The following is a 9,063-nucleotide window of genomic DNA, read 5'->3' as shown; positions in this document are numbered from 1 at the left end:
TGCTGCCAGATCTGCTGTGTATTTGTAGTCCATTTTGTTTTTATTGCTAACATTGCACCATTGTTGAAAAAGGAAGCAGGAGATAGACCGAATAATTAAAGACCAGTCAGCCTAACCTCAATAGTGGGTGAATTATTGGAATTAATTCTGAGAGACAGTTTAAACTGTCACTTAGAAAGGCTCAGATTAATCAAGTATCATCAGCATGGATTTGTTAAGGGAAGCTCCTGTCTGACTATCTTGAGTGAATTTTTTGAAGAAGTAACAATGAGGATTGTGAGGATAGTGCAGTTGATGTGGTCTACATGGATTTTAGCAAGACTTTTGACAAGGTCCCACATGGCAAACTGGTGAAAAAAACATAAAAGCACATGGGATCCAGGGGAATGTAGCAAACTGGACATAAAATAGACTCGGTGGCAGGAAGCAAAAAGGAATTGGGTACGGGTGTTTGTGCAACTGGAGGTCTGTTTCAAGTGGTGTTCCACAGGGCTCAGAACTAGGTTCCCTGCTTTTTGTGGTATATATTAATGATTTGGACATGAATGTAGAGGGCATAATCAAGACGATTGCAGATGACATGAAAATTGAACGTGTTGCTGATAGCGAGGAGGATCGCTGGACGCTGCAGGAAGATATCAATAGACTGGTCAGGTGGGGAGAATAGTGGCAAATGGAATTCAAATTGGACAAGGGTGAGGTGATGCATTTGGGAGGTCAAAAAAGGCAAAGGAATACACAATTAATGGGAGAACACTGAACGGTGCAGAGGAAGAGAGGGACGTTGGAGCGAATGTCCACAGATCCCTGAAGGTAGCAGGACAGGTCAATAAGGTGGTTCAGCAGGTATATGGAATCCTTTCCTTTATTAGGTGAGGTATAGAATATAAGGGTGACCTGGGTGTCCATGTCAATAAGTCACTGAAAGCTAACATGCAGGTGCAGCACTCAATTAGGAAAGCTAATAGTATGTTAGCCTTTATCACAAGACGATTTGAGTACAGGAGTAGTGAATTCTTGCTTCAATTGCACAGAAACTTGGTTAGACCGCACTTGGAATACAGTTTTGGTCTCCTTACCTTAGGAAGGATATTATTGCCGTGGAGGGAGTTCAACGAAGGTTCATCAGACTTCTTCCAGGGATGGTGGGACTGTTGTATGAAGAAAGGTTGGAGAAACTGGGGCTGTATTCTCTAGAGTTTATGAAGAATGGGAGGTGATCTCATTGAAACCAACAAAATACTTAAACGACATTCAGGGTAGATGAAGCTAAGATCCCTGGTTGGGGAGCCGAGAACCAAGGGAAGGAATTTCAAAATAAGGGAGTAGCCGCTTAGGACAGAGATGAGGAGAAATTTCTTTACTCAGAGGTTTGTCAATCTTTGGAATTCTCTACCCCAGAGGGCTGTGGAAGCTCAGTCATTGAGTATGTTTAAAGCAGAGGTTGACAGATTTCTAAATACAAATGACATAAGGGAATATGAGGAAAGTGTGGGGAAAAGGGCATTGAAGTGGACGATCAGCCATGATCATATTGAATGGTGGGCCAGGCTCGATGGGCTGAATGGCCGACTCCTGCTCCTATGTTCCTATGTTCCTAACTCCACATGATCAGCGAGGCACAGCCTCAGGCCGACTTGGTGGGTGGTGCAAACAGATATTACTGCTTCTGATCTTCACCAGAACAGAGTGAGATGTAACATTGAACATCAATCAGACTGTGAGAGAATACAACAGAATAATACACATGGAGAGACACTGTGGAATAACAAATAGATTTGATTGGAATGTTGAATTCTGATTGGAATGGATAAAACAGCAGATTAAATTGGGATTCTCATTGATCTGGGACAGAAAAGAGAAACTGATGGAAAGAAGGGAAGAAGAAAGAAAAGAAAGGATGGAACTGTTCACTTTTTTCAGTTTTTTCACTCACCCATCAAAGCTGGATAAAAAAAGTTGCAAATAACAGAGAATTTCACCAGAAAGGGAGATTAAGTGCTGTCGAAACCTTGGATCGAAGGATGCCCCAACAGATCACCTGTTTAACTGTCTCCTCACTGGGGGATTTCAAGCAGTGAGTAATATTATTCTCTACGTTTGTTAAATGAACCCAGAACTGTCACTTGGAGTTAATATCTGTGTTCCGACTCCTGAATTATAAAAGTGTGACTTTATCAATATTTTCTGGACACACTTCCAGCTGAAAGAACTAAGAACTCTTTTCTAATTTACACAATACTGTATACACACTCATCAAGCCTCCTAAGCTAGCATCCTTGGTGCTGCTCTCTCTTCTCCCAAATCTCGTCTCATTTGACTGTTACATCATCACTCTGACAGTGGGAGGGGTTGATCCCACTGTCTTCAGCATTAACCCTTTACACCCTTATCCTACACTGTCAGTCAGAAAAAAATGGTGAGAGGGTACTTCCTTCATTTATCGAAAAACCAGCTGCTCCCAGTTGAAAATCAACTCAAACCCATCAGCGAGAGAGAGAGACTGTCAGAGAACTTCCTGCATCCAGTCCTGACCCTGTCACACTCAGCAGCTGCTCGCCCAGACCCCATTCTCCTCAACACTGAACATTGTTACCGAGACACTTCAAATGCTGTTGAGAAAAGGCAGGAAAGGTCAAAGTTCACAGCTGTTTTGAATAGAACAAAGTTTAATATCTTCTCACCGTTTCTCGGTAACCACATGAGACAATGGTTTTCTTATTTGGTTCCTTTGATTTTTCTTGTTCCTGACTGAGAAATATTCCAAACCTCAGATCAACCCTCCCACTTGTGTCGTGTCCCAGTCTCAGTTACAAGCAACACATAATGACACACACACTTTGAAACAGACAACACGGTCACACTTTCCTTCAGTGAGATTAGTGTCGAGCTTTTTTTCCAGGTCGAATGCAACTGTGAACAAATTTGTATCAAAGAAGTTGCCTTTGAAATATCAGCACTGAATTTCTGAACGAGGAGGAAGAGCCATTCCAAACTCACATCCTGCACAAAGGCTGTTTTCTCCTGTGAATGAAATTCATCATGTAATTTGAATTCTCAGTTAAAGTTCACAAGACACAGACATAAATGTTGATACGGAAACTTCTCAAGCATATTGCAAATATGAAATAAGGCTCCGCTGGGAATCGAACCCAGGATCTTCTGTTTACAAGACAGGTACTTCAACCAACTAAGCTACAGAGCCAGATCACAAGTGCGGTTGCAATTGAAATCTGAGGTGGTTACTATTTATTCTCATCCCACTTCTCCACAGGTCACAACAAAAATTTTAACTTTTCCCACTTACTGATACAGTCAATCATATGCTCTACTTTTCCCAGAATAGGAGACACTTAATGAACAACAAAATTATCAGTTTCTTATAGAACAAGTTTTAACTAATCATGAAGTAAAGCATAAACACACTGGTGGAAATTTTAAAAGTTCCCTTTTTACCTTAACCAACATTTAAAGTCCCTTTCTTACCTCAGCTGAACACACGCACACACACATACTGAAAAAAAAGGGATTTTTCTATACAATTCAGGGCTCTGTTAAAGACAAAAAAAACACTTGGACTGATTACTTGCTCATTTCTGAAGAAAACAGCAGATGAGATATGTTGTTCCAAAATTGACATGCAGTCTAATTTCCGAGTACATGTACACAGGTCACTCGGTTCTTTTAAAAGAGTTTATTTAGAGGCGGGGTTGAGAATTAATTTTAGCAGGCTTTCTTCAAAGACAGAATATGAGACGAATTGACACAGTGAACTTCTCAGAGTCTTTTCAAGATTTGCTGCAAAACAAGGTGGGTTGCGGTCTTCTCTCATTCCTTGACACTTCTTCTGGCTAACTTTATCAGCTGCTCACTCCAGAAGGTAAAACACAATGACTGCTCCAAACAAAAGCTTGCGATTTTTCTGCCCTCTTTGGTGCGCGCTGCTGCTGCCGGGCTTGTCCAATCAAGAGGCACGACTGACTTCTCTGTCCACATTTCCCCATTACCAGGGCTTCTGTTCTACATTTATCTTGAGTTGTGACAACTTGTCAACATAGTTGTCAAATTAATACTTTCAGTGCCCTCTTGAAAAATAACTGGTCTTACATTTATTCAGTTTGATTATAATTTCCTCAACAAAATAAAATTCACAAAAAAAAAATTCAAAGTCCCTTCCATAACATCATGTACTTTCCCTGAGCTACAGGTTACTGCAAGTCTCTCTGGCTGTGTTTTTTTCTGTTGATTTTGCACTCAGGTTCTTTCTGAATCCATGTGTTTGCAGTTCTTTGTGCGTGAGAGACATGGAGATATGCTTAAAGATTTCCCAACAAATTATTCATATCTCCGTCTTTCTCCGAACTTTGTACAAACACATTAATGTGGGAATCACACACACCAGGCCGTCAAACCTCTCCGCTAAACATTGAAATGTGACAGTGTTTATTGTGACGGGGTTCCATTTATTCAGACACATCTGGTATAAAGGTAATAGTGATCAAGATGTGATTCACACATGTAATGTATTTGTATATTATGTTCATGAGGTAATGATGTAAATAAACAATTCCTTGCACTTCCCACACTTGGTGTACATTTTCTCTGCTGATGCCCCCTGAATATATCAGAGAAAATGGTGATGAGGATGAGATAAAAGTCCGAAAATATTGGCAGCAAACAGCAGCAGGGACGGCAGTGAACAAGATCAGCCAGCTCCTGGTGAGCTACCTGCTCGGATGATGGAGATTGAGGGTGGATTGTGTGAAGCCTGGGCCACAGACTGTCTCCTCAGTTGAATGAGATGCCGCAGGGTCTCAGTGTGCATCCGATTCAAAGTGATATTTTTGGAAAATATGGCTACACCCATGGGATACATGGCTCGGAACATATGAGAGGGCTCGAGAACCATTCAGTTCATATATTGAAAGAATTGAAATGTTTTTTCAGAGCTAATAACATATTGGAATGTGAAGATGAAAATATAGAGGTCAAGACTCAGAATAAAGCAATTCTTGAGGGCAAGAAAGCAATTTTGCAAATGGAAATTAGCCTGGAAGTGTATGACCAGCTGACAAAGCTTCCTGCTCCCATCAAGGCAAAAGATGTGCCATTCAAAACAATCATCACCAAGTTAGAGGAACATTTCAACCCTAAGCCACTAGAGATCACGGCAAGCTAGAAATTTGGAACCAGAAAGCAGAAAAGTAGTGAATCAGTTGGTGAGTACATTGTGACACTAAAGAATTTATCACTGCATTGCAGCTTTGGCACATTCTTAGACGGTACATTATGAGACAGATTTGTGCTTATATTGGTGAATGAGAAAAGATACGAAACACACAAAATCCGACATTTGAGCTAGCGTGTCAGATTGCTCTTTCCATGGAGATAGCATCAAAGAATGCTCGGGAATTTCATCCTGTGCCAGTGATAGTAACACACTTGAGGGGAGCTTAAAAAAAAAACTGGAAAATGGGCTTTCAAATGGCAGATAAAATTTACACAGAGAATTGTGAAGTGATACAATTTGGGAGGAAGAATAAGGAGAGGCCATCTAAATGAAATGTTACAATTCTAAAGTGGGTGCAAGAACAAAGAGACAATGTACACCAATCTTAGAAGGTTTGAAAAGGCTGCTAAGAGAAAACAGGACACTTGGCTTTATTAATAGAGACATAGAGTAAAAGCAAATAAGTTATGATAAACCTTTATAAAATACTGGGTCTGAATGGCCTACTCCTGTACCTCCACAGAAAGCTTCCATTCCAGGTTTACACACACTCGTCAGGATCACTCTCCACAGATCCCACCACTCCATGCAAGGATATCTCCCTCACGATCAGATCACAGGTCCTAAGTCCTACCACATCCAGTCATGAATGATGGTGGACAGATGAGATGAGGAGGCTCCAAAAACATCCCCATCCTCAATGATGCTGGAGCCAAAGCTGAAGCATTTCTAACAATCTTCTGTCAGAAATTGCTCAGTGGATGATTCATCTCGGCCTCCTGAGGTCCCCAGCATCACAGTTTCCAGTCTTCAGCCAATTCGATTCACTCCACATGATAGCAAGAAACAGATGAAGGCACTCGATACAGCAAAAACTATGGGCCCTAACAACATTCCGGTTCTAGTACTGAAGACTTGTGCTCCAGAACTAGCTGCACTCTCAGCCAAGCTGTTCCCGTAGAGCTACAACACAGGCATCTACTGGACAATGTGGAAAATTGCCCAAGTGTGCCCTCTCCATAAAAAAAATCAGGACAAATGCAATCTGACCAATTGCCGCCCCATCAGTCTACTATCAATCATCAGCAAAGTGATGGAAGATGTCATCAACAGTGCGATCAAGCACCGCACACTTAGCAATAATCTGATCATCGATGCTCAGTTTAGGTTCTGCCACGGTCTCTCAGCTCCAAGCAAATACTAGCAGGTAGAGTATAATGTGGGAAAATGTGAGGTTATCCACTTTGGTAGGAAGAATGGAAAAGAAAAATATTACTTAAATTGCAAGAGACTACAGAATGCTACGGTGCAGAAGGATCTGGGTGTCCTTGTACATGAATCACTAAAAGTTGGCATGCAGGTAGAGCAAATAATTAGGAAGGCAAATGGAATGTTACCTTTTATTTCAAGGGAATGGAGGACAAAAGTAGAGAAGTCTTGCTGCAAATGTACAAGGGTGTTGGTGAAAACACACCTAGAGTACCGTGTACAGTTTTGGTTTCCTTATTTAAGGAGGGATATCCTTGCAGTGGAGGCAGTTCAGAGAAGGTTCACTGGATTGATTCCTGTGATGAAGGGGTTGTCTTATGAGGAGAGTTGAGCAGGCTGGACCTGTACTCATTGGAACTGAGAAAAAATGATAGGTGATCGTATTGAGACATATAAAATTCTGAGGGGGCTTGACGGGGTAGATGCTGAGAGGATGTTTCCCCTCATGGTGGAATCTAGACCTCAGGGACACGGTTTCAGAATTAGGGGTTTTCCATTTAAGAAGGAAATGAGGCCGAATTTCTTCTCTCAGAGATTCATTAATCTTTGGAATTCTCTAGCGCAGAGAGCAATAGAGGCTGGATCATTGAATGTCTTCAAGACTGAGTTCGACAGACTTTTATCTACCAGGAAGTCAAGGGTTATGGGGAGCAGGAAGAAAGTGGGAGTGAGGCCATGATCAGGTCAGCCATGATCCTATTGAATGGCGGAGCAGGCTCAAGGGGCAAAATGGCCTACTCCTGCTACTATTTCTTCTGTTCTTCTGTTCTTATAACCTCATTGCAGATTGGTTCAAACAGAGACGAATGAGTGGAATTCCAGAGGAGAGGTGAGAGTGATTGCCCTTGAGTGAGTGTGGCATCAAGGATCCCTAGCAAAATTGAAGTCAATTGGAATCGGGGGAAAACTCTCCACTTGGTGGAGTCGTACCTCGCACAAAGCAAGATGGTTGTGGTTAGTGGAGGCCAATCATCTCAGCCCAGGACATTGCCTCAGGAGTTTCTCAGGGTAGTGTCCTAGGACCAGACATCCTCAGCTGTTTCATTGTTGACTCAGAAGAGTCAGAAGCGGGAATGTTCCCTGCTGATTCACAATTCCTCAGATACTGAAGCAGTCTGTGCCCACAAGCTGCAAGACCTATACAACATTCTCAGCTGATAAGTGACAAGCAACCTTCTGGCCACACAAGTGCTAAGCAGTGAATATCTCTAATGAGAGAAAATCAAACCATCCACCTTTTGATATTCAGCAGCATTACCATCGCTGAATCCCTCACCATAAACATCTTGGGGGTTACCATTGACCAGAAACTAAACTGGACCAGTCACATCTATGCTGCGGCCATAAGCGTAGGTCAGAGATTGGGAATTCTGCAGCAAGTATCTCACCTCCTGATACACCAAAACCTGTCCACTATCTACAAGGCACAAGTCAGGAGTGTGATGGAATACACCTCACTCAACAACACTCAAGAAGCTCAACACCATCCAGGACAAAGCATCCCACTTGATCAGAACCTAACCCACCACCTTAAACATTCACTTCCTCCACCACCAGTACACAGTGGCTGCAGTGTGTACCATCTCCATATGAACTGCAGTAACTTGCCAAGTATCCTTCAACAGCACCTTCCAAGCCCGTGACCACTACCACCTCGAAGGACAAGGGCAGCAGATGCATGGGAACTCACTACCTGCAGGTTCCCCTCCAAGTCACTCACCATCCTGACATGGAACTATATCGCCATTTCGTCGCTATTATTGGGTCACAATCCTGGAACTCCCTCCCCAACAGCACTGTGGGTGTTCCTACACCATATGGACTGCAGTGGTTCAAGAAGGCAGCTCACCACTACATTCTCAAGGGCAATTAGGGATGGGTAATAAATGCTAGACTTATCAGCGATACTCGCGCCCAAGAATGAATAAAAACCAAATCACTCTCCAAAGATTCCCCACAATTCAGGCTGGGACATTTACTTCAGGAGCACAGAGCTTTATATAACTACAACATGAGTTCCAATCTTCAGATTCCATTAGCCTTTCACATTATTTTCTACCAGTCCACTAGCTTTTAGTGATTCAGCACTCGGGTCTCTGCTTCTCCAGTTTCTAACATCTCACCATTTATAAAAAACACTCTGATCTATCTTTGGTAGGTACTAGATGACCCCTCATTTTAAACTCCATCTGCCAAAGCATTGCTCACTCACTTAATCTATCAAGAAGATTTGAAAATAAATTTCTTGCCAAAGGATAATGTTCTGCTTCTGCTCCCTCGCCGTTTGCTTTTCCCGTTAGTCTTTCATTTGGTGTAAATCCAGAGAAAGTAAAGATGGAAGGAAGGGAGGGAGGGAAAAATCTTCCTCCTTTTCGTGATCCCAATTTGATCTTCATTCCAGTCCAATTTGGGTGAAGAATTCCAATTGTCTGTCTCAATTTTAATAAAGTATAAACAATTCTGGAATCACCTTCTCGATATTGACAAGAACAGGTTTCCAGGCCGACTTAACACAAAATTTCCCCCCCTGGAAACAACAATGCACTAGACAGATCATAAACTGA

The 9,063-nt window shown here is 42.1% G+C and overlaps 1 non-coding gene across 1 annotated transcript; it reads right to left on the bottom strand.

Moving 5' to 3' along the window:
- Positions 1-3,131: 3,131 nt before the first annotated feature.
- Positions 3,132-3,205, bottom strand: trnat-ugu (transfer RNA threonine (anticodon UGU)). Its single transcript has one exon. It is a non-coding gene; the product is annotated as a tRNA-Thr (tRNA).
- Positions 3,206-9,063: the final 5,858 nt, after the last annotated feature.

Source organism: Heterodontus francisci, unplaced genomic scaffold (genome assembly GCF_036365525.1).
Source record: "Heterodontus francisci isolate sHetFra1 unplaced genomic scaffold, sHetFra1.hap1 HAP1_SCAFFOLD_59, whole genome shotgun sequence".
NCBI lineage: Eukaryota > Metazoa > Chordata > Chondrichthyes > Heterodontiformes > Heterodontidae > Heterodontus > Heterodontus francisci.
This window is presented reverse-complemented; position numbering and strand designations above follow the sequence as displayed.